This window comes from Muntiacus reevesi, chromosome 22, assembly GCF_963930625.1.
Source record: "Muntiacus reevesi chromosome 22, mMunRee1.1, whole genome shotgun sequence".
Taxonomy (NCBI): domain Eukaryota; kingdom Metazoa; phylum Chordata; class Mammalia; order Artiodactyla; family Cervidae; genus Muntiacus; species Muntiacus reevesi.
Genome location: NC_089270.1, coordinates 42,476,272 through 42,502,916, shown reverse-complemented (window position 1 = coordinate 42,502,916; position 26,645 = coordinate 42,476,272). Strand labels below are relative to the sequence as shown.

General features: G+C 44.0%; 1 pseudogene; it reads right to left on the bottom strand.

Moving 5' to 3' along the window:
* Positions 1–23,289: 23,289 nt before the first annotated feature.
* On the bottom strand, positions 23,290–23,761 carry LOC136152977 (small ribosomal subunit protein uS17-like; annotated as a pseudogene).
* Positions 23,762–26,645: the final 2,884 nt, after the last annotated feature.

The window sequence follows — 26,645 nt, the reverse complement described above, 5'->3', positions numbered from 1 at the left end:
TTTCATAATTTGGTGGAAATACCCACTAAAGTAAGGTAAAATGAGATAAACTGGTGTTCCTACCCCAAATCCAGGGAAGTGGGTGAGACTTAGAACTTTCAACACACTGCTGGTGGGAAAGGGTTTTGAGTCAACCCTAACTGAATTTTCCAAGGTCAGGATGCCTCTGTTGATCTCTGGGTTCCAACTGCTTGACTGTTAAGAGGTGAAGAACAAGTGGAAACAGAGAAGAAGCTGACTTTTGTTTGTTAACCTGGACTTGGTTGAAGGAAGGAAAATGGGAGCATAAATGTTACACGGCTCCCTGCAGTCTAGGAGAGAGCGGGTGAAGGCGGTGCTGTTTCTGTTCAAAGTGGTTGGTTCCGGAATGAGGCTTCACAGAGTCTTAGCTGCGCGACCTTGTACAAATTACTTCTCGATGAAAAGGAGCTAAGAGTGTGTGCTGTTGAGGTTTGAAAATCTCCAATAAATTACACCCATCCTTTCCTTGCTGTAGTTCAGAAACAGTCGAGAAACCCAGACAGATGGAGTTCAGCATAACTCCTTTACCACCGATTAAGCTGTTTGGAGAAAGTGATTTTAGTGAACCAACTGGATTTCTAAATACCCCTCCTCCAGGCACAGTTGCCCCCAGAGCAGACAGAGCACACTGCTTATGGCTCTGAGATCTCAAGGAAGAAGAAACGCACTCCTTCTTCTAGATTCACCAACAGAGGAGTCACTGCTCCCATGGGAAGGAGGAAATAGGGGTGGGTGAGGCCAAAATGAGGGAGTTCTCTGGGGAATTCTCCTTCTCCACATGGAAACAGGAGCATTGGGAGATGTTTATCACTGGGTTCCCGTGAAGTGCTTAGCCCAGTACCCAGTACATGGTAAGTAGGCTTTATCTGCTTAGTCATTATTAATAGTGAATATTAAAAAGCTTCCCGCGTCTTTGTTGATAATGGAGTCACTTCCTCGTTGTACCCCCAGTGAAAACACAATACCCCTATCAGGAAGTGTAGTCCACTCCCCCACGCCTTGAGTCTAGGGTCCCTGTGACTTGCTGAGATTGACAAGAGGTGGCAGAAGTGACTTCCAAGGCCCCAGCGAAACTTATAGCTTCTGCTCTTGCCTTCTTAGATCACTGCTCCAGAACAGCGTAAAGAGAAACCCTCGAGAGACCTTCAGAGACTTCCTGGAAAGAGAGGTCCCATCCCAGCGTCCAGCTCGCCCTCTGCTGAACACATTCACGTGATCAAGCCCACAAGACCAACAGAAAGACTGCCCAGCCAATCCACAGAATTATCAGAAAAGAAAATGGTTATTGTTTAAAGTTCCTGTTTGGGGTTGATTTGTTATTCAGCAACAGAGAGCAAACAGGTAATAAGCCGGTGGAGCAAGAGACTGAAGCTGTGGTGGGTGCGGAGGGCCACAGGGGTTGCTGATTGCAGTGGGCTGATGTCCACAGTTTGTGAGCAGGTCCTTGGTTCGGGTCTGCTAAGTGAGTGAGCACACACTTCTCCTCAACCAGCTGTTGTAAGTCTTTTCGTTGACATATGTGATCTAACCTTAGCAGACCTGAACTTAAGTGGCTCCTGGTGGGTCAGTAAGAAGCTGCGTGAACTTAGGCAGACGAGTGCACTGGTCACTGGCAAAGCTGAGCCCCCCACCTTCCTAACTTCCCCCAGAGGATCTTGCTTCCTAAGGTCCTGTCCTGTGACCGCTCTTAACAGCAGAGACGCGGCCCAGGCAGTAAGGAGATGGAGCCCGAAGGCACACGTTCTTCCACAGTTTGTGTTGGGTTTTCATCTCCATCTGGGAGGTGCCGCCAGGTCGGAAAGCTTCCCCGCCCATTGCAGCAGGCATCTGCCTGCCTAGTCTCCTTTGCCAAGGCGTGGTCTGCTGGAATTTCCAGGACGTTGGACTTCCTACTTTGCATTGCAAGACAGGGCTGGCAGCAGGCTGGAGACAGAGAAAGTGGGCTCTGGGGTGGGGAGCAGGAAGAAGCTGCTGGTCTTCAGTGTGAAGTGGGAGTGTGTTCACCCTGGGATGCCAGGGACATGATGGTGGTGGGCAGGCAGTGCTCTCTGAATGGGCAAGGGTGGCTGAGGCAGATGGGCATCAAAGGAAAGCAATAACAGGCCCCAGGTAACACACTGCTTTTTCTGTAATGATCTCAGCAGGCAGGAGTGTCCGGGGGCTTGGATAGCACCACAGTCCTGGCTTCAGCAAAGTTTAAAGCATAGCGTAGGTCAGAGAGCCATACATTTTAAGTTCTGGCTCCTCTGTGATTTTTAAGTGACCCATGATTGTCAGGTTGGGGCTTCCCAGATGGCACAGTGGTAAAGAATCCTCCTGCCAATGCAGGAGATGCAGGAGACGTAGGTTTGATGCCTGGTCAGGAAGATCCTCTGGAGAAGGAAATGGCAACCTACTCCAGTACTCCTGCCTGGGAAATCCCGTGGACAGAGGAGCCTGTGGGCCTCAGTCCTTGGGGTCTCAAAGAGTCGGACATGACTGAGCATGCACTCATGCACACTATTGTCTAGTGTGAAGCTGCGTGGATTGAGGCAGAGGAGTGCGCTGGTCACTGACAAAGTGAGCTTCCCACATTACCTAACTCTCCCCTCTTTCTTCCAAAGGGTTCTGAAACCTATCTGAGGAAGTCCTGGCCTGTGACCACCTTTGTCAGCAGAGACACAGCCCAGGCAGTGAGGAGAGGAGCCTGAGGGCACATGTTCTTTCAGTTTGTATTTGTTTTTCTTGGTTGATCCTTGGTAGAGGAAGAATAAGTGACTGTATTACATGATTTCAAATGTAAAGAGAGGTGGTGTAGATGTGACTGAGAGTGTGCTTTCTAGAATCTGAATGGCAGGATTTGAACCCTGGACCCACCACTTACTAGCTCTGTATCTTTGGATAAATTAACTAAGCCTCAATTTCCTAATTTGCAAAATGGGTATAAGCATGGTGCTGTCAAATGCTGCTCCACAGGGCACCGCGAAGGAACTGGTGGACAAAGCGAAGCTGAGTTTGTAGCTCGCTGAGATCAGGGCGATCCCTTCCTCAAAAGAGTCTTAGCAGCATCTCGTGAAGAGAGGGTAGTGGTGGGGGATTTATAGGTTTGGGGCTTTTATAGGGGGATTTATAGGTTTAGGACTGAGCAAGGGCTTAACAGACACAGCAGGGCAAGTTTTCTAAAGGAACTTTTGAGAACTGATAAGATCCACAGAGTACTTTTAGGACAGTAGCAAAAATTGTGTGTAGCTTTATCTCCCTGGGCAAGAGTTTCCTAAAGCATGTTACTGGAGGCAGTGGTGAAAGTCATGCTAATACAGACAGTGGACTGTGTGGGTACAGATGGTTTAGGTTCAAGTTCTCCCGATTCACTTCCAGCATTGTTGTGAGGATTAAATGAGACGATGGATGAGGTGCTCGACGTATAGTCATGTGAGTGCTAAGTCGTTTCAGTCGTGTCCAGCTCTTTGTGACCCCACAGACTAAAGCCCACCGGGCTCCTCTGTCCATGGAATTCTCCAGGCAAGAACACTGGAGTAAGTTGCCATGCCCATCTCCGGGGAATCTTCCTGACCCAGGGATTGGACTCACATCTCTTACATCTTCTGCATTGGCAGACAGAAATATTCAGTAATAGTTACCATTAGTAGCATTATTTTCCAGTCCAGCCCCCATTTCTCCTGCCAGTTTGGTAGTACATAAAATGATTTCACCTCCAGAAATTGTTTTCTCGTGACCTAAAGACTTTATCCCTTTTTAAAATGCAAACACAGGAAGAAAGGGCTCAGCAAATCTAATCAGGTATTTACACCTCAGAGTTTATAAAATCCTAAACAGGAATCCTGGAAGCTTAGAATATAAGCTTTACTAAGCCCTCAGAGAAATGGCCACATACATCCTTAAGCTGTTCTGAAGGACCCTTGCATATTCCCAGTCCATGTAAGACTAAGGGCAATAACGCCAGGTCCAGAACCCCTGAATTTCCCCCTTTCAATCCTGGTATCAGGCTGGTCCCATCTAGTAAGATGCTGTTAACTCCGTGGTGTTTGTGCTTGTCCAAGTTTTTCTAGAGAAACAGAAGCAGAAAGAAATCTTTCTTTCTTCCTATCTTTGTTCCTTCCTTCCTTCTTCTTTCTTCATATCTATCTAAATGGAGTTTATCATGAGAAATTGGCTCACAAGATATGGAGGCTGAGAAGACCCACGGTCTTCCATCTGCAAGCTGGAGACCCAGCCAAGTTGGTGGCGTAATTCAGTTGGAGTCTGAAGGCCTGAGACCCAGGGGAGCTGATGATATAAATCTCAGTCTGGGGACTTGAGATGATGAGTTGAGATGTCTGAGCTCTAGAAACAAGGCAAGGGAAAAAGGGGCAAATTCCACCCGTTTCTGCTTTTTTGTTCTACTCAGACCCCCAATGGATGGGATGAAGCTCAGCCACCTGGAGGAGGGCCATATACTGAGTCCACCAATTCAAATGGTTAATCTCATCTGGAAACAGCCTCACAGACACACCTAGAAATAATGTTTGGTCTGGACACCTCAGTCAAGTTGATACATTAAACTAACCATCACACCAAGTCATAGAGAGGAACTGAGGATTTGCAGGTAGAAGAGGGATGGGTCATGATTTCTAGAGGAGGAATCCGTCTTGCTCTTGAGATCACACACTACTGATGAGGCCTCTTATGTTAGGAGGTTAGTAAGCTGCCTCAGTTTACCCAAAGTACCCACACTCAGTCCTCTCTTCTGCAGGTTTCCAGACCACGTCAGCAGGCTCTAGACCTGGAGAGCTCAGCCCAGGCTGTCCCTTAGAGTCAACAGGGCAGCTTTAGAAAATATCTAAACCGGCTCTGCCCTTGCGGCCGCTGCCCATTCGACCCTCACCCAGCTGAACCAGAACACCATGGTGAGGCCCAGGCAGTGCTCTTTTACCAAAGCCGCCCAGGTGATGGCTGGTGCACAACCTGAGAAACACTACTCCGGATCAGTACTGCTTAAACTTTGGCTGCACAGGTATCATTCGGAGGACTTACTAAAACACAGATTTGGGGTTTCACTTCCCAGAGATTCTGATTCGGTATGTCTGACTTGGGGCTTGAAAATGAGTACGTCTAAGATGCTCCCAGGTGATGTTAATGCTCCGTATTAGTTTTTGAGGACTGCCATAACAAAGAATCACAGACTTGGAGACTTAGACAACAGAAATTTACCTTCTCACAGTTCTGGAGTCTAGAAGTCCAAGATCAAGGTATCAGAGGGTTGGTTTCTTCTGAGGCCTCACTCCTTGCCTTACAGACAGCAGCCGTCTTTCTCCCTGTCCCTTCACACGTCTGCCCTCTCTGCATGTCTGTGTCCAAACTCCTTAAAAGGGCACCTGGCATATAGGATTAGGGCTGACACTAATAACCTCATTTTAATGTATCTCTTTAAAGACCCTACCTCCAAATATGGTCACATTCTAAGGTCTTGGCAGGGGGTAGACACAGTTTATCTCCTCACATGCTGTCTCCTGAGTGTGAGAACCCCACCACTTTCAGTAGCAAGGCTCTAAATTACACAGATCACAGAAATAGTATGGGTTCACCAGGCAGTGTAAGATGTAAGTGTTAATAGCTCAGTCATGTCCGGCTTTTTGTGACCCCAAGGACTGTAGCCTTCCAGGCATGAATTTTCATTCCAAAAAGATAAAACAAAAATAAACAAGTGGGACTAGCTCAGCCTCAAATGCTTCTACACAGCAAAAGAAACAATCAGCTGTGTAAAAAGGCAATCTAGAGAATGGATGGAGAAGGCAATGGCACCCCACTCCAGTCCTCTTGCCTGGAAAATCCCGTGGACGGAGGAGCCTGGTAGGCTACAGTCCATGGGGTGGCGAAGAGTCGGACACGACTGAGCGACTTCACTCTCACTTTTCACTTTCATGCATTGGAGAAGGAAATGGCAACCCACTCAGTGTTCTTGCCTGGAGAATCCCAGGGATGGGGTCGCACAGAGTCAGACACGACTGAAGTGACTTAGCAGCAGCAGAGAATGGAAGAAAATATTTGTAAATTGTATATCTGTAAAGGGGTTAATCTGATTAATCTCTAAAATATGTTTAAAAACTCCTATAACTTCCTTGTTAAAAAAAAAAAAGAAAACTCATCTCCATAGGTTTGATACACATGGAGTGGTTCTTTTTTTCCCAGCATTTTACTCTGTATTGGGGTATAGCTGATTAACAATATTGTGATGGTTTTAGGCAGCACCTCAGAGTCGCAGACAAGGCTGGCAGGCTGGGGTTCTTCAGCATCTATATTACTGAAACAAATGTAAGAAGGTAGCTGAAAAATGGCTGTTTCAAAGCCTTTTCCTGCAGCAGCAAGTTGTAAGAACTGCATGGAAAATGGCAGCCCACAGCTACAGCCTGCCTCCTATTTCTGCAAAGTAACTCTCAAGGAAAAGAAAATCATAGCCCAGTAATCAGACTGATTCTTACACAGCCAGGACAAAGCCTCTTTAAATTAGTTGCTGTTGTTTAGTTCCTTGGAAGTTTTTCATGTTGAAAAAAAGAAAATCCTTAGATGTTAAATAGACATATTGTGATCATTTTGCAATATATACAAATATCAAATAATTATATGTGCTCTTGCAACTAATAGGGTTAGTCAAAGCTATGGTTTTTCCGGTAGTCATGTATGGATGTAACAGTTGGACCATAAAGAAGGCTGAGTGCCAGAGAATTAATGCTTTTGAACTGTGGTGTTGGAGAAGACTCCTGAGAGTCCCTTGAGCGGCAAGGAGATCCAACCAGTTCATCCTAAAGGAGATCAGTCCTGGGTGTTCATTGGAAGGACTGATGCTGAAGCTGAAACTCCAATATTTCAGCTACCTGGTTCGAAGAGCTGACTCCTTGGAAAAGACCCTGATGCTGGGAAAGACTGAAGGCGAAAGTAGAAGGGGACGACAGAGGATGAGATGGTTGGATGGCATCACCGACTCAGTGGACATGAATCCGAGCAAACTCCAGGAGATAGTGGAGGACAGAGGCGCCTGGTGTGCTGCACTCCGTGAAGTCAGGAAGACTGGGACAGAACTTAATGAACAACAACAACTTGAAACTAGTATAATGTAAATTTTCTTAAAAAATAAAAAAGTAACACATCAATTTTCTTAAAATCATTAAAAAGATTACATTCCACACACACACAAAAATGTTTTTTTGGTGAGCAGATAAAATGAGTTGCAGCTTGAAAGGAACAAAACAGACTTCTAATGTTTTTAAGGCGTATATGAAATTCAGATGGCTGCATTCAGCTGCAGAATTGCATGGTAAGCAAATTTGATTCTTGTGAATCTAAAATGTTAGAAAGGAAAAACTTCTCTACTCTGTGAGGTTTAGCATCTGTGAGCCTGTGAATTAAAGAGAGATTAACACAAGAGAGATTAACAAGAGAAAAGGGTTTATTTGTTTGCATATGAAAACCAACAAAAGAAGCAGTTCTTTAAATGGTTTAAATTAGAGGTTTATAGACTTAGCAGGAACAAGGGAGGGAGGAGAAAGGGTTTCCTTAGGAAAGACATGTGGATTTTTAGAAGAACAAATGGGATAAGACGTTTGTAATAATGTTTGTTTATGCAGGTGCAGTACTCTTTCTGCCTTCAGAGCCACAGAGGGGATTTATGGCAGCCTCATTTCCCAGAAGCTACTGTTTTTAGTCAGATAAGGGAAGCTCTGAGAAGGTTTCTTTCCGCATCTGCTGAATCTCAAACTTAAATCTTAAAACTGCTAAATCTTCAGTTTAAAAAAATCTTTGTATCAACTCCAGGTCCCAACAATGGTGGTATGATATAGAAATACTGCCTTGCTGCCTAAGGAAGTGACTTGTGAACTGTTCTCTCTTGCTGCCAGCACCTGGCAGAGTCCTGTTAGCTGGCAAGCTGTAGTCCTCTTCATCCTCAGCGTCAGCAGAACTATGGTTACTTGAAGACATCTGGAATCCTATTTGTCATTTTAGCATGAATTATATTGTTATCCTGACGTGCCTGCATGTTCAGTTGCTCAGCGGTGTGTGACTCTTTGAGACTATTCTGACATTTGCTATTGCTATAATTTGAAAGGCTTTATAAATCCTATCAAATACTATTCAAGTCAGGATATTGCTAAAACTAAGCCTTGGAAAATACAGCTATAAGTCAAAAACTACAGAATGAAAGTTATATATGATAAATTGTATTTATAAGGCCATCAACCAAATTAATACCATGCTATTAAGGCTTCCCAGGCAGCGCTAGTGGCAAAGAACCCTCTTGCCGATGCAGGAGACATGAGACGTGGGTTTGATCCTTGGGTTGAAAAGATCCCCTAGAGGAGAGCATGGGAACCCATTCCAGTATCCTTGACTGGAGAATCCCATGGACAGGAGAGCTTGGCGGGCTACAGTCCATAGGTTTGCAAAGAGTTGGACATGACTGAAGTGACTTAGCACACATTAAGAGATAGCCCTGTGGGAAAAATTTTAAATAGTGCTTAAAAATTAAAAGGAGCATAAAAGTAAAAATGTGCTGCAATAGCTACAGATTTTTGTACTCTAGGAATGAACTCCTCATACACTATTCCTTTGGGAAATGAGCTTGACCTATGAAAGAACTACAAAAGCTTGTTCCTTGAGTAAAATATGGACAAAAATTAAGACCTCATTTAGTTCATGAGTAAAGAATCAAACTGATTCAATGGCAAGTATTTATGTAGAAGAGCTAGAAATTGAACAAACATCTAAAAACTGTAGGGCAATTAATCCTGCAAAATCGTGGCAACTATGAAATAATTCATCTTTAAAATTATGACAAGATTAGAGATGATAAGTATGTGAACTCTGCTTGCACATGGCAATAGATCTCTGAAATAATGTTGACTGAAAACAATTAGAATTCAAAATAGTACAGTTATTTCAACTATAGACAAAATACAAGCTTGCCTACTGGCAAAGATGGGGACTTAATTTAAACCTATGTAAATAGTGCTGACATTTACGAGGTCCTTATTTTCTCTAGAGTTGTGTTAATGATAAAAGTCAATTGGAGTGGTAGACAGTTTTGGGAGGGGAAGGGAGGAAGGACAAACTGATGGAGCACAGGGGATTTTTAGGGGAATGAAGCTATTCTGCATGATATTGTAACAGTGGATGTGTATTATTATGTATTTGTCAAAATCTGTAGGCTACACAACACAGAACCCTAATTTAAACAGTGGACTTTACTTAATAATAGTGTATCAGTACTGGCTCATCAGTTGTAACAATTGTACCACATTAATAAAAGATATTGGGTTTCCCTGGTGACTCAGACAGTAAACAATCTGCCTGCAATGCAGGAGACCTGGGTTTGATCCCTGGGTCAGGGAGATCCCCTGGAGAAGGGAATGGCTACCCATGCCAGTATTCTTGCCTGGAGAATTCCATAGACAGAGGAGCCTGGCAGGCTACAGTGCTTGGGGTTGCAAAGAGTTGGACATGACTGAACTTAGCAGGAGAAATTGGGGGGGTGGGGAGTAGCGGTGAGGAAGTATATGGGAACTCTGCACTTTGATCAATTTATCTGAAAATGCAAAACTGACCCCCAGTTAATAAAGTATGTTCATTAAAGAAAAGAGGTAAATTGGCAGTTAAAGAGATGGCTGAGCCTTAGGGAAATCTTGAATCCTCAAGGCTAAAACATGCTTCCAGTTCTTTGTTTACTTTGCCTAAAGGTGCATTGTTTATTTTGCAAGGGCATAAGGATTAAGAACAAAATGAGAGCAATAGAATGTCTTGCTCCCATTACCAAAAGGAGCTTTCTCATTTGGGTGACTGTTATGAACATTGAATCAATCTATTCAGAGGAACAAATTTTACCCTTTATAGGATAAGTTCCAAATCTTCTTCAACTGATTTGGTAAGAAAACTCTGTATCTTTGCAATTCTCACTACAGGAGTCACTGTATCAGCAAACATATTTGAAGGTGTTTAGCAAAGTGCTTTTCTGTCAGTATCTTGTTGATCAGCGATCTCACTTCATCAGAACACAGCTTTTGCTCAGGGGAGAACCAGTTCTGTAACCCTTTCTCTGCAGTAGAAACTCCATAATGCTGGAGAATTCACACTCATTCTCACAATCAGACCTCAGTCTCCTCCAGCCCTGGAACCACATACCCACTCCCCGCTCTGGCCACTCACCACCTTCTCTGCCTTGAATCCTGGGCATAAACTCAGGTCTATGAAACAAACACAACCCCAGGTCTTTATTCTAACTCAGCTTGCTTTCTGACCTCAAGCCTTACTATGCTGAGAAGGTGGAAAAACAGCCACCCATCTTTCTGGGGTTCCAGGAACCTCTGAATGCCAAGACGCTGAGTGGTGGGGATGGGGTGAGGTGGGGAGGATCCTTTGGACCTTGGCCCGTGCAGGTTACTGCTTAGACATGTCATCTCTCTCCACAAGCTCCTTACAAGGCTTTCCGCTTTCCGCTGGTTTCCCTTGTGACTGGCGTGTGGGAGTCTTTGGCAGGGCTGCCTCTGATCCTGTCTGTCTCGACACAGCCGTCTTCCCTCTGGGATTGTTTGCCTGAGTTGTGACTGTGCGCAAAGTCGTGACTGTAACACACAGTAGTGCTGTGTGCGAAGTCGCTTCAGTCGTGTCCGACTCTTTGCGACCCTGTAGATTGTAGCCCACCAGGCTCCTCTATCCATGGGACTCTCCAGGCCTCTCCTCCAGGGGATCTTCCTGACTCAGGGATGGAGGCCAGGCAGATTCTTTACCACTAGCGCCACCTGGGAAGCCTGCTGCAAAGGCAGGCACAGACCTTTTCTGCTCCTGGAATCCACCACCTCTCATTTTTTCCTCTTGACTCCCACCTGTTAAAAACACCTTCCAGTCTGGAGATGACATGGATTCTCTTTCTTAATTTTTTCTGCAATGTCCTCCACCCCCAGGATTCTCTAAACGATTAAGTTTTTGGAACAAGAAGCAAAAATACTTTCAAACTATATGTTTTCTCCCCTGAGAAACCCTTCCTCAAGGCAATGAGGCCAGAGCCCGCTGTGATGGAAGGAAGGGAAAGGAGCCCTACAGAGACGAAAAGGAAGAAATCCATATTTGAAAATATTATTTGGCCACATATTTTATTTGCATGGAGGCTCATCTCTGTTAATGTATTTTAGGCTGTCTGATAGCGTGACTGGTTTTCCTATGTCCGCCCCAGCGCCTGTGGAGTGAGAAGGTGTGCTCCTGACGACCTCTGGTTGTTTTTCCTTTGAGCTTGCCCAACTTTGAAGCAAGCTCTGAATTGCTTCTGTGGGGCAGTGATGGTCACATCCTGGCTACTAAACCCTAAGATTTCCCTTCCTAGTCATTGCCAGCAATTACATTTTTGGCCACCTTTGCAGACACTGCATACCTCTGAACACAGTCCACCAGATCAGGTGGATTTTTAAAACTGTTTTTCATCAGATGGAAAGGCTTGAGTCCAAATCATTAAGAGGATGGTGATTGTAACAACTATATTACTATGGCGGGGGAGGGAAGGGGTGGAAACCTTACTACATTGCGTTTCCTGCCCCTAAACGCCACAGTGCTTCCCCAGCAACCTCACATCGAATACTTCTCTAAGATGAGGCACCAGAGGCCTGTCTTAAAATGTAAATGTGCTCTTTGGTGATGCTCTTAGATGACGTCTGCCTGATACTTGGCAGAGAGCAAACCCTGAAGGAATGAGACACCAGACAAATAATTTTTGATGGAAGAAAGTGAGAGGGAGGAAGGAACAGACCACAGCAACACCCACCCCCACCCCCCCGCCACCACGGGAGACTAGGGCGAGAAATGGAAGGGGAAGGGGTCTCAGAAACCAGCCCAAAGGTTTGTAACTTTGTCCAGCATTGGTAGGCCCTGCATCTGCGGAAAGGGCATTGTGTGAACACATCCACTTTCTTTTTTGTGAGTTGTCTGATGACAGCTTTAGTCATTTTCTGATCAACTCCTTAGGGAGCCTGCCGCTGTGTGTGAAAGTGGAAGTCACTCAGTCGTGTCTGACTCGTTGTGATCCCACGGACTGTAGCCCTCTGTCCATGTAATTCTCTAGGCAAGAATACTGGAGTGGGTTGCCATTCCCTTCGCCAGGGTATCTTCCTGACCCAGGAATCGAACCCAGGTCTCCTGCACTGCAGGCAGACTCATTACCATCTGAGTCACCACGGAAGCCCCTGCCGCTGTGCATATTTAGTGGTATTTAGCTTCCCAGGGTTTTGGCAGTGTGGGCTGGAGTCCCAGGGCCCTGGGTGCCTCCCCCTGGGAGGTACCGTGATGATAGACAAAGGGGAATAAGTGCTTTTCTGCTCCAAACTCTTCTCCTCTCCTGCTTCCACCACCTAGGGCTGAAGGAATTCTCCATGCCCCCTACCCCTCAAAACCCTGAAACTTGTCAAGGCCATTAACTTTTTTTTCAACTATATCAATTTAAGAAATTTTATTGAGATGTAACTGACATCTAGAGTTATATTAGTTTCAGTTGTACAACATAATGATTGGCTATTTGTATGAAATGTGGAGGCTGGGTGCTGAGCAGCCTGTCCAGTGAGAGTGGTCCAGGCCTCATTCATCCCTAACCCCCGGGCCCAGCCCCGTGTCTGCCACCTGGGGGCCATCCCCTCCATGTTTACTGTATTGAAATGAGCTGCATTTAGTCTGTGTTTGGGGGATTTGGGTGTACCTCACCAAGCTTTTTAATATCCTCTAATAAGTCACAGATTCTAAAAAAGGTAAATTAATTTTACTGAGTGACTCAGATGGTTCTAATTCCTTGCTTTGCTTTTCTAATTGTTCTCCATGATCCTCAAGCATCAAGGAGTGCAATGGACAAAGGAGCAGAAAGTGAAGGAAAAGACCCCTTATAATCTTCAGACAAGACAGTTATGTGCTTTTATGGAATAAATATTTTATACCAGGACTGGACAACAAAGCGGACTCCTGATGAGAAAAGATGAAAAGAATGACCGCATTGGCCAGGGCAGGAATACCAAAGGTTCTCTCTCGCTTTCCTCTGGCCAGCTGCTCAGCTCCTGGAAGCAAAACAACCCTTCTGTCTGGGATCTGAGTTAGACCTGACCCTGCTGTGGCTTTTCTCTCTGCTTAATATCCTTGTTTAGACACAGTTAAGTTCATAAACAGGAACTCTTAGGTTGCTGCTATTTTGAAACTTTCTGGGCTTTTGAAGATGATCTATGACTGAGACTTCCCTGGTGGTCCAGTGGTTAAAACTTTGCGCTCCCACTGTGGGGTGCTGGGGTTCAACCCCTGGTCAGGGAACTAGATCCCGCATGCGGCAACTAAAGATTCTGCATGCTGCAACTTAGACCTGGGAAAGCCAAATTTAAAAAAAAGCAGATGGTCTATGACTGATTTATTAATTACCAAACCTCTATTCTTGTTTCATTAACTCAACCCTTGTAGCTCCCAATTATTGGTGCAAATGGAGTAATTTAATTGAGATGCAATTGAATTATTTAAACTTGCATAGATTTTAAATGGTTGCTGTTTGACCTTGTGGTATATATGTGGCAAACTGTTTTCTTAATGTGATTAACATGAAAAAGGAGATTTGAAATCAAGACTGTCTTGGGAATGTATTATATGGTCCCTTTATTTATATTGCATATTACTTGGATAATGAAGTTATTTGCCTAACCTTTTTGTGTTTAGACAGATATTATGACTACTTGTATTCTGTAACCTCATACCAATTTGAAGGTACTGCAAACAGTTGTGGGTAAGAGGAAGATGGGAAGAGATAAACTGGTTGAGGTGCTTTGAATGAGTGTTTTGGAAATATGGGTACTACTGATCTAAAATTAGTTATTTATATTTTATTTTTATTACATAGCATATATTAATATGCACATCTATTTACATGTTGTATTAAATTTAATGTATTATATTAATACACAGTGCATTAATATATTATGAACATATGCTTAATTCATTAATAAATATATTACTTTACATTTAATATATTAATATATAATATAACATATAGTGTATGTTATATTAAGGGCTTCCCAGGTGGTTCAGTGGTAAGGAATCCGTGTGCCAATATGGGAAGCACAGGCTTGATCCCTGGGTTGGGAAGATCCCCTGGAGAAGGAAATGGCAACCCACTCAAGTATTCTTGCCTGGTGGGCTACAGTCCATGGGGGTCACAAAGAGCTAGACATGACTGAGCGACTGAGCATGTTATATTAAATATAAATTATATATATATATGTACATATATATGGCTGGAAATCCCTTTAGTAAATAAAACAACTTGTGCTGTGCTGGCTCAATGAATACCATTTGCTTAAGCACCTGAATTCCAGTGGCCAGGTTGTGCTAGTGGTAAAGAACCCTCCTGCCAATGCAGGAGATACAACAGAAGTGGGTCCAATCCCAGGGTTGGGAAGATGCCCCGGGGTAGGAAATGGCAACCCACTCCGGTATTTTTGCCTGGAGAATCCCATGGACAGACGAGCCTGGCAGGCTTCAGTCCATGGGGTCACAAAGAGTCGGATGTGGCTGAAGCGACTGAGCACTTCAGAGGCAAGAGCGCTTGGCTGCCAGGGCCTTAGTCTAGTTGATCGTTTTTCCTTGTGTTGCCTTTGCGGAAAGTCATCATATGAGTTATCTACTGTTGTGTGATAAACTACCCTACAACTCAGTGCCTTCAAATAATAAGCGTTTGTTACCTCAGTTTCTGTGGGTCTGGAATCTGGGTGCAGCTTAGGTGGGTGCCTAGCTCCAGGCTGGCTGTTGACTGGAAACCTCCCTCAGTTCTTGGAGTGTGGGCCTCTCCACAGGGCAGCAGGATCCCTCAGAGTAAGAGTGAGCAAAACAGAGCAAGCAGCAGTCTTTCTGTCACCCAATCTTGGAAGTGACACCCCATCGCTTTTGTCGTGGGGTCTAACCCAGTCAGGGGTAGGGGATTCCACAAGGGCATGAATCTCCAGCATCGGGATTTGGAGCCATCTCAGATGCTGCCTGCCCTAGCTAAAGAGAGAAAAATGGCTATATTTATCAAAATTAGTGTCACTTAGATATGATACCAAATACACAAGTAATCAAAGAAAAATAGGTAAATTGGACTTCATCTAAAAACTTTTATGCATCAGAGGACACTATTGAGAAAGTGAAAAGACAATCCTTAGAGTAGGAGAAAATATTTCTAAAACCATATATGGAATAAAGATCCAACAGCCAAAATATATAAAAAGCTCTTACAGCTCAACAATTAAAAAACAAAAACAAATAACCCATTTTAAAAATAGGCAAAGGATTTAGACAGACATTTCTCTAGAGAAGGTATTCAAATGACCGATAAGTTTATGAAAAATGCTCAGCAAGTTAGTCACCAGGAAAATGCAAATCAAAATCACAATGAGTACCACTTCATAGGCACTATATGTCATTTTAAATGGAGAACAATAAATGTTGCCAACAATATGGAAAAACTGGAATCCTCACATGATGACGTATAAAATGGTGCAGCCACTGTGGACACAGTTTGGCAGTTCCTCCAAAAGGTAAATACAGATTTACCGTGTGACTCAGTCATGCCGTGTCTAACTGCGTATTCACCCATGAGAAACGAAAATATACATTCACACACACACAAAAAAAAACTTGTACATGAATGATTGAAGCAGCAATTTCCATATTAATTGGAAATAATGTACATGTCCATCAACTGATGAATGTATACCCATGGAATGTTATTAAGTCATAGAAAGGAATGAAGCTCTGATACATACAACAACATGAATGAGCCCTGACGACATTACACTAACTGAAAAAGCCGGACACCAAGGCCACGTACTGTATGATTCCATTTATGTGAAATGTCCAGAATAGGTAAATTTATAAAGAGAAAAAACAGATTAAATGGTTGCCAGGGGTTTTAAGGAAGGCGGAATAGGGGCTGTCTGTTAATAGAGTCTACAGTGATGAAAATGTTCTGATATTATATAATAGTGCTGGTCACACAACTCTGTGAGTATACTAAAATCCCATGAATTAAATACTTTAAAATAGTGACTATTGATATATGGCAGAAACCAACTCAATTTTATAAAGCATTACCCTCCAATTAAAAATAAATAAAATTTTTAAAAAATGGTGAATTTTATGTTATGTGAATTTTATCTCAATAAAAATTCTTTTTTAAAATTACTATGACCAATGGTAACAAGTATTTACTGAATGTTTGGTAGCCTGCTAAGTTCCCTGCTGGGTTCTGGAACTTAGGTCAGTGGTTTTCAACCTTGGCAGCACATTGAAATCATGTGGGAGATTTTAAAAATCTTGATGCTCAGGCCACAGCCCAGACCAATTAAATCAGAGTCTCTAGGGTAGAATCCAGACCTCAGTGGTTTTTAGGGCACCATATGAAATCCAACATGCAGCCAAGGTTGAGAACCACCAGCCTAGAGCATCAAACATGCATGCATGTTCTGTCGTCAAGTCATATCCAACTCTTTGTGACCCCGTGGACTGTAGCCAGTCAGGCTCCTCTGTCCATGGGATCTCCTAGGCAAGAATACTGGAGTAGGTTGCCATGTCCTCCTCCAGGGGATCTTCCCCACCCAGGGATCAAACCCATGTCTCCAGTGTCTCCTGCATTGGAAGGCAGACTCTTCACCACTGAGCCACGTAAGAAGCCCAGAGCATTGTGACTTCTTAGCAAGTTGGGTTCCTTCAAGAAGTGACCACTCTCATGCCCTATCTTCTTTCCATTAACATTAATCAGCAAAGATAGCTGCTTGTCCTCAAGGACAGACTCCTCCTCCAAGTCAAGAAGGTCCCTTAGTTTCTCCTAATTCACCATTATTTTCCTTTCCGTGGGTGACTCAGAATGTTCAGTAATTTAAAGAGGGGTATTTGATGCTTTGAAGTTTTTTCTTAGTTTGGATTAGTTTGCTATGACTCAACTGTGGGCAGAGAATCATTTGTTCCCTTTGGAGCAAAAGTTGAATTCTGTCCAAATGGGTTGGCGCTTTTGCCCTGAAAAACCTGAATTTTATAGTTTGTGAAGTTCTGAGCAAAAATCTAAGATGAAAGGAGCTAGAAATGTGGGGACTTTCATGGGCCTATTTGCTCTGTTTTGTATTTCTTATCTAACTGTAATAGTTTATTTAACCATCTTCATCTTGGCTTCCCAGAACCTTAGCTTTTAGTGTCCTAAACCCACCATTGCCAGCAGTTCACCAAGCTGCTTTTGTACGACATTCATTCTGTTTGGCAAACCTATGTGGACTGTGTCCCAAACCACAAGTTCAGTTCAGTTCAGTTCAGTCACTCAGTCATGTCCAGCTCTTCGCGATCCCATGAACCGCAGCACTCCAGGCCTCCCTGTCCATCACTAACTCTCAGAGTCCACCCAAACCCATGTCCATTGAATCAGTGATGCCATCCAACCATCTTATCCTCTGTTGTCTCCTCCTTCTCCTGCCCTCAATCTTTCCCAGCATCAGGGTCTTCTCAAATGAGTCAGCTCTTCACATGAGGTGGCCAAAATATTGGAGTTTCAGCTTCAGCATCAGTCCCTCCAATGAACACCCAGGACTGATCTCCTTTAGGATGGACTGGTTGGATCTCCTTGCAGTCCAAGGGACTCAAGAGTCTTCTCCAACACCACAGTTCAAAAGCATCAATTCTTTGGAGCTCAGCTTTCTTCAGAGTCCAACTCTCACATACATACATGACCACTGGAAAAACCATAGCCTTGACCAGATGGACCTTTGTTGACAAAGTAATGTTTCTGCTTTTTAATATGCTGTCTAGGTTGGTCATAGACCCTGTTTAAATCCACCAATCAAGGTACTAGAAGCTGAAGCCAATTTGTGAAAAAGATGGAAATGGGCAAAAAAAAAAAAAAAAGAAAGAAGATTTCAAAGAGACATGAAGAAAGGATCAGCAACAGCTACATTTGGCTACAGAAGGGCAATGAGGTTTTAGCTAGTAACCCACCTGGTGGTAGGTGAAGTGGGTAAATATAGTCAGAACTCTGAACCCCAGGGTTCCACATCCACAGAATCAACAAACCATGGATCAAAAGATATTTGAGAAAAAATTCCAGAGTTCCAAAAAGCAAAACTTGAATTTGCCATTTGTAAGCAGCTATTTACATATCATTTACATTGTATTTGCAACAATCTATACAGTACAGGAGGAGAAGGGGACAACAGAGGATGAGATGGCTGGATGGCATCACCGACTCGATGGACGTGAGTTTAAGTAAACTCCGGGAGTTGGTGATGGACAGGGAGACCTGGCATGCTGTGGTTCATGGGGTTGCAAAGAGTCAGAAACAACTGAGCGACTGAACTGAACTGATACAGTATTTATGGGGCTTCCCAGGTGGCGCTAGAGGTAAAGAACTTTCCCACCAATGGTTCAGAAAATAGGTTTAACTATCTTTAGTTAAACAGAAGATATGTTTTAACTTTAGTGGATACTATCAAACAATTTTTCAGAGGTGGCCGTATCATTTGACACATTCACTAACATTGAGAACTCCAGTGGGTGTTTTTGAGATGAAAAGAAAATCAGTAAATACCTTAACCTGAGCCAAGTTCCTGGTTGCATAAATTTGCCATGATCTGTGGGATATGAACTGGCCATGCTTTGCAGTTGAGTGATGAAAGAAGAATAATACGCAGAGGCCATGGAGGGCACCTGTGACTATCCCACCCCAACCAATGCAGCAGGAAGAAAATCCTGCAGCTATTTTGGGGTGGTTTCCTAGCAGGGACATTAGCTAGTTATTAATAAAAGGGAAAGGGATTTGACAGAATGGGAGATGCTAAAGTTGTTTCCAGTTTGTGTGTTGAAAATGGGTGATTTTTTTTTTTTTAAAACAGGCTAAGTAGCAATGTCCCTCGAACTTTACTGGGAGGAAAGCTAATTAAAAATTCATAATCTGCAATTTTAAAGAGTTACCCCCAGGGATTTCCCTGGTGGTCCAGTGGTTAAGACTTGGTACTCCCAATGCAGCGGGCATGGGTTCGATCCCTGGTCAGGGAACTAGATCCCATGTGCTGCAACTAAAGAGTTTGCATGCTGCAACGAAGACTGAAGATCCTGTGTGCCACAACTAAGACCCAGCGCAGCCAAATAAATAAACAAATATTTTTCTAAAAAGATACCCCAGGTGATATCACTGGTGTTTCAAATACTACTCCAAAACATTGGTTAGAGGTTCAGCAATACTTGCATGTAATGTGTGCTGGGGGTAATAGCAAGAATATTTCTGACTCATTGTACATCAGAGCACCTTGTTGACACTGATCTTTTTGATTCTTAAATGCTTTGTTGAGTATTCTTTATAAACACATAAAAATTGGGGGAAAGCTTCTGCCTTTCATTTTGCCCCCGGGTGTCATCTTCGCAATGCAGAGTTTACATATGAGAATCAGCTTCTTTCCTCACTTCCTCATTGCCAGGGAGGACAATCAACACAGGTGACTCCAGTCCTCTTTTAAAAGGATTTACTGTTAGTTTCAGTGTAGAGCTGTAAGGAGATATCAAAAATTACTGATACATCACTGCAAAGTTAAAGCTATTTTGGAACATAGTAGGTATTTGACGCTTCCCTGGTGGCTCAGATGGTAAAGAATCTGCCTATAATGCAGAAGACCTAGGTTTGATTCCTGGGTTGGGAAGATCCCCTGGAGGAGGGCATGGTGACCCGCTTCAGTATTCTTGCCTGGAGAATTACATGGACAGAGGAGCCTGGCAGGCTACAGTCGGTGGGGTCACAAAGAGTTGGACACAACTGATTGACTAACACTCACTCAGGTACTTGACAAATGTTGAGACAGTTAGATTTATTTCATTAAAAAAATGTTTAAGATTTTGAAGGAGGAGCAGAAATAGAATGGGGTATTGGGGGCAGAGTAACAGCAAAAAAAAAAAAAAAAAAAAAAGTCAGCCACTTGTCATCTCTGCTTCCTTGGGGTAAAAAGCTGCTGTTGAAGGAATTCCTTTATGTGGCCGTGATTAAACCAGGGAGAGTCAGAGAGTTGGTTATTTCAAAGAACAAAGGAAGAGGACAAAGAGTGAAATATTTCCCAGTATAATGAAAAAAAATGCGTTAAGTGCCTGTTGTGCCATAGGCACTATACTAAAGCAATGAATCAGTTCAGTTCAGTCGCTCAGTCGTGTCCAACTCTGCGACCCCATGATCCACAACATACCAGGCCTCCCTGTCCATCACCAACTGCCAGAGTCTACCCAAAGCAAGGGATACCTGGTGGAAAAGAGAGAGGAAATTTCTATTCTCAAGAGGTTTTCATTCTAATATGGAACTGTGTTAGTCAGGGTGGGATGACTTCACTAACAAAAGCACACAAACAAACAGCTAATTCTCAGTGGCTTAGCACACATGCAAAAAAACTGGATTCTTCAAGCATGAAGACAGGTGTTCTGCTCCATGTGGTCTTTCTGGGTCCAAGGCTCCTTCCACATTCTTTTATGTCTACAGAATCCTCTCCATTCAGCCAGCAGATCCGAAAGAGAGTTTAGGAGCCTGCATGGGTAGTTATCATGATAAGGCCAAGCCTGGAAGTGCAAACATCACTTCACCCATGCCACATTGACCAGACTGAGTCGGATGGCCACACCCGACTGCAGGGGAGGTTGGGAAACATAGCTGAGCGCATGGAAAACAAAGGAAAGAGTTTAGTGAACACACACAGTCTCCACAGCAGGGGACGACAGTGACGTACGACCTGGTGTGGCAAGTGCTATGCTGTGGGGAGGTAAAGAGTGCTTTTGATAATACACGGGAAAGACACCTAACCCAGACTGGGCATTGAGAGGGTAACAGGCAGGAAGGCCAGGGGTCTCCAAACAGAGGAAATAGACTGCAAGTGCCAGACATTTTTATCTCTCTTAAGCAGCAGGAGGAAACAAACTAGCCATATTTTTTTCCGTTCTCTGTACAAATTTAAAAGGAGGTTTCTCTTAAAATACTGTGTTGCCATGACACCTGGTTTCACCTGAAGCTAACTATTCTCAAAACCTTGAGTTAACCAATACATTTTTCTTATGGAAATGTTTGTCTTAAGCTATGTTAATGTGCTATGCATTTACCCCAGACTCTGTAAGTTCTGCCAAACGGCTCAGAACCTACTTGACAGACCAGTATGTTATACTCAGATATTGTTCCCCTAATCTATGTAAATGAAACTATTTATTTGGTAATCTGCCCTTCTACAAGATTCAAATCAATCATTTTATGGCCTGGGATGAATTGTCTGGTGCCAGGATTATCGCAAAATGCAATTTATGGATGAGGGGCCTGGTGCCATTCTGAGTTTTAAGACATTCCTTTCTTTCACTAACAGACTGCGAGTGACTATATACCATCCAGCTGAAAACTAGTAGGAGGGTACTCTTTCTGCCCCCTTCTGATGCCTATGTTAGAAGCTTTCTCTATCTCCTTTATACGTTAATAAAACTTTATTACACAAAAGCTCTGAGCAATCCAGCCTCATCTCTGGCCCCGGATTGAATTTGTCCCCTCCAGAGGCCAAGAATCCCGGCGTCTTATTGTTCCGCAACAACCTTTCGGTGTGGGCAGAGAATATCCTAAAGGAACTGATGTCTCAGCTGGGGAAGAAAAAAGTTCATTTCTCTCTAGAACATGGTAACCTCTCCCCTAATAAGATACTACTCCCTTGTATGAACAATTTGTTTAAATCCAAAGAACGTTTTTTTTCTAAAGTAACTATTAGAGAGTAATAACCTCTTTCTTGGGTTGCTGTTTTTCTCTGCTTAAAAAAGAAATGGTGTGGGAATTCCCTGGTGGTCCACTAGTTAGGACCTGGCACTTTCACTGCCAGGGCCCTGAGTTCAATCCCTGATAGAGGAACTAAGATCCCACAAGCCACTTGATTTGACCAAAAAAAAAAAAAACGAAGAAAGAAAAGAAATGACTTGGACTTCTCTGGTGGCACAGTGAATAAGAATCTGCATGTCAGTGCAGGGGACATGGGTTCAATCCCCGGTCCAGGAAGATTCCACATGCCACAGAGCAATAAGACCCATGTGCCACAAGTACGGAGCCTGTACTCTAGAGCCTGTGAGCCTCAGCTACTGAGCTTGTGTGCGGCAGCTACTGACGATCGAGCACCTGGAGCCTGTGCTCCACAACAGGAGAAATCTCTGCAATGAGAAGCTGGAGCGCAGCAGGGGAGAGCAGACCCAGCTTGCTGCAACTAGAGAATGCTCGTCCAAAGCGACGAAGATCCAGCACAGCCAAGAAATAATTAATTAAAAAAAAATAAATGGCTTAATGTGGCACATGCTGTTTGCTGACTGCTCAAAATCCATTCCTGCCTCATTTCTTTTAAAAATAATTTTATTTATTTATTTTTGTCTGTGCTGGGTCTTCACTGCTGCACCGGCTTTTCTCTAGTTGCGGCTAGCAGAGCCTACTCTATGAATAGTGGCTGTGCATGGGTTTCTCATTGCAAAGGCTCCTCTTCTTACGGAGCACAGGCTCTGGGGTGCAGGCTCAGTAGTTGCGGTATATGGGCTCAGTGGTTGTGGCGAGTGGGCTTAGCTGCTCTGAGGCGTGTGGGATCTTCCCAGACCAGGGATTGAACCCATGTCCCCTCATTGGCAGGCAGATTCTTTACCACTAAGCCACTAGATGAGCCCCTTCCTTCCTCTTTGATAAGAAAATACAAATTTTCTTCAGCCACCTAACAACGTGTTCTAGGAAAATGAATTCTAGGAAACAGACTGTAATTAGTCTAAGGCAACCTTGGCAGTTCAATTCACCTGTCATTTATTTGGCAAATGGTAAATGAGCTTCTGCTAGGCCCCAGTCTGCTCTAAGTGTTGATTTATCTTTGCTAGTTATAAGCGTGGAGTGGGCATGTGGTGCAAATTCCAGACAATGAGGGGCGAGGGGAAGACTGCTGGGGGCTTCTGGGGAAGGCTTTTTCTTTCTAGAAGAGTAAAATGAGTGCTACTTGAAGAGAAAGCCAAGGCTTTCCTTTCCTGTGTCTGGACGGTGTTATGTGAGAGGTGATGCTTGGAACTGAAACAGTAATCTTGCAACCATGAGGAGAAAGAGAAGAGAAACTCAGAGAGGAGGACACAGCACTCTGGCCTAGTTAGGTGGTCGAATTAGCCAAACCTAGAGTCACCTACTTTTTTTTCTTTCTTTTTTTTTTTTTTTTTGGACTGGGAAAATAACTGTTCTGTTTGGAGAAGTGGGCAGGGGGTCCAGTGTCAGAACTTCTGGACCTGCTTCTTGGTGCCTGCAGCCTTGGTGATCTTGTGCATGTGGAAGGGCGCCGTCTTGCTCGGGGGCCAGCAGTTGCCCTCTGTGAAAGTGTCCCTGATCTGGACGCCCCTAAAACAGGGGGAAAGGTGCACAGACATGTTCCTGTGACCCTTCTCAAAGCGGTTATGCTTTCCGATGTAGTGGAGGTAGTCTGGGAGGATGAGAGAGTGGTCCTCTTCATCTTCATTTTGGTTACTAGACAGAACCTGCCCTCGGATGGAGACATTACCTGTGAAAGGGCATTTCTTGTCAATTAGTTGCCCTCGATGGCCTCCTTGGGTGTCTTGAAGCCCAGACCGATGTTTTTGTGGTATCACAGGAGCTTCTCCTTGCCAGTTTCCCTAAGCAGGACCCTGTTCTTATTTTAAAGATGGTTGGTTGCTTTTGGCACGCATGCTCAGTCTGAATGTCTGCCATCTTCCCCGTTCCCTGAAAAAACGAAGGCCTACCTTTCTTCTATGAGAAAATAGAAAGCCTGATAAGACAATTTCAGTTGGATATTCACTCACTTGGAGCCTAAAGCATCCTGACAAAATGTGCATGATTTTGTTGGCGTTGTTTGCTTTGTATTAGAAAGAGTGAATATTTTAATAAATGGATGAGGACTCATATTTTTCATTTTCTTCTCCACTGTGTTGTTTGATCTTAGAGGAATTTATATCCCAGACATCTTTATGGATGAAAGTCATTTTCCTTGATCTGTCTCTTCCTTCAGCCCCTGCAGATCCCTCCACAGGAAGCTGACGTGTCTGGCAGCAAAGCTGCATTCTCTGCTGGGTCTCCTAGTTGTTTAGCCTTGCGGAGCACTCCAAATTGAGGGTATTTTGATTTTTTAATGTGGAAGAGGCAGCTCCTCATTTGAGGAATCACCTTTCTTACTGTGAATTTGATAGGCAGTTTCATTCCTTACTCCCTCCCTCTCTCGTTAACCTTCCTCCTTCTCTTCCCCTAGCCCCCCACTCCATCACTCTCTCTCACACACACTCTCTCCATTCACTGTTTTTTCTCTTTCCTTCTTTTACCCCAGATGAGTTAGGCTGTGAGCTGTACTCTTTGTGACCTGTGAAATTTTTGGAGGCGCCTTGAATCTTGTTCAAACAGAAACCTGGCAAATTCCAAGTTCTAATTCAAAGCTTCCTGGCTGAACTCAGTCGAACTCCAGCTAAGGAATTAAGTTGGTAAGCCAGTGATGTTTGAAATGAATAATGGAGATATTTGGGGATAAGCTTTAATTTTTGAATAAGTGTGTCAAATAGCTTTTGCTGGAACAGTTTTAATGTAAAGTTGCAAGTATTTAACATGCCACTTGACTTCTCACCATCTTGATGATGCCAATAGAGGGGATAGATTTCCCGTGCACTATGAGATCTGGGTGCTAATCTCTGTTTGCTCTTTTATTTCACTGTTGATCTAAAACATCATCACCATCCTTCTGAGATTTTCACATCTACCCATTTCTTACATCATCACTTATTTTGACTAACAGCTATAAGTCCAGGGAGGAGTATTGTATTGGTTTGGGTACTGACAGGAAATAGATATCAGAAGTAATTAGGAGAAGGATGTGAGTTTGAGCAAGATCTGGGAGTTGGTGATGGACAGGGAGGCCTTGCGTGCTGCGGTCCATGGGGTCGCAAAGAGTCGGACACGACTGAGCTACTGAACTGAACTGAATGAAAGGACTCTACAAGGATGTCAGGGGTATTAAGAGAACCAACAAGGAAGTGAAACATGGGGGATGATAACAGTTATTACCTCTTGGATTAGAATGGATCAAGGAGAGGAAGAGGTTACTGGACGCTGAAGAGACTTATAGCTGTGAAAGTCCCTCCTGCCAGAAGCTGTGGCCTTGACTAAAATATAGGTCCATTCATTAATCTATATGCCTTCATTGCTTAGTATAAAAGCTAGGCTCTATAATAAGAGATCCCCAACACTGTGACTTAGTCAATATGTAAGTTTATTTCTCTACCAGTTATCATCCTGCATAGAATTCCAGGGTCGGTGTAGTGAGTTGATGGTGTTGAGTACTTTGGTGGTTGCTAGTTCTACGAAAAAGTGTTTCCAGTCTTCTTCCACTGGGAATAGGAAGGAATGTGCTTCTCTGCCTGCTTGGGGTTAGTTGTGGTCATGCAGCTTGCTTTGGCCAGTGAAATGTGACAGAGAATGAGATGGTTGGATGGCACCATCAGCTCAACGGACATGAGTTTGAGCAAACTCTGGGAGATGGAGAAGGACAGGGAAGCCCAGCGCGCTGCAGCCCGAGGGTCACAAAGAGTCGGACACAGCTTAGCTCGTGAACAACAGCAACAACAATGTGAATGAGTGTGAGGTGTGTCACCGAGGCATTTAGATGCCAATGCGAGGCTCTCGTGCTTATTTTCCCTTCCCCTGAAATTTGTGGGAGAACTATTGACATGAAGGACAGCCATCCCGAAGAGTTTCTCAGAACTGCCTCAGATTTGTGGATGTGAGAAATACAGCATAGATCTCAGGCCACTGAGATCAGAGGTTGCTAGCACAGCTAAACCTGGCATTTCCTGACTAATCCTGAGGCCCGGGCTCTTTCTGTTCTGTTGCCCTCCTGAGCCTAAGGGGTTGCTGTCATCTACGAGCTGAGACAGCTCAATGCCTTGTGTGGATGGTGCTCAGCTGTGTCCGACTCTGTGCGACGCCATGGACTGCAGCTCCCCAGGCTCCCCTGTCCATGGGATTCTCCAGGCAAGGATACTAGGGTAGGTTGCTGTTTCCTACTCGAGAAGATCTTCCTGACCCAGGGATGAAACACGCATCTTTTGCATCTCCTGCGATGGCAGGTAGATTCTTTACCACTGGGCCACCTTTCCACTTACTGAGACACTCACATCCTTGATCATGGGATACTCACATCCTTGATCATGGGAAGTGGGAAAGAGTGACAAGAGAGAACACTTACTCTTCGTAGGAGCATTACCTGGAAGTAGCACACATCACTTCGTTGGTCACATGCAGTGCTTTAGTTATCTATTGCTGCATAACAAATTATCCCAAAGCTTAGCAGATTAAAACAACAGACCTTTACCCCATCAAACCATTTCAAGAGCAGTGTAGCTGGGTGATTGCGGTTCTGAGGTTGCAGTTATCTGAAGGCTAGACAGGGGCTGGAGGATGTACTTTCAAGCCTACTCATAGGGTTCTTGGCAGACCTCTATCCTAACTGGCTGTTTTCAGGGGTCCCAGTTCCACATGGCAGCTGCCTTTCCCCAGAGCAACTAATCCAAGAAGCAGGGAGAGAGAGAGAGAGAGAATAGCTGCAGTATCT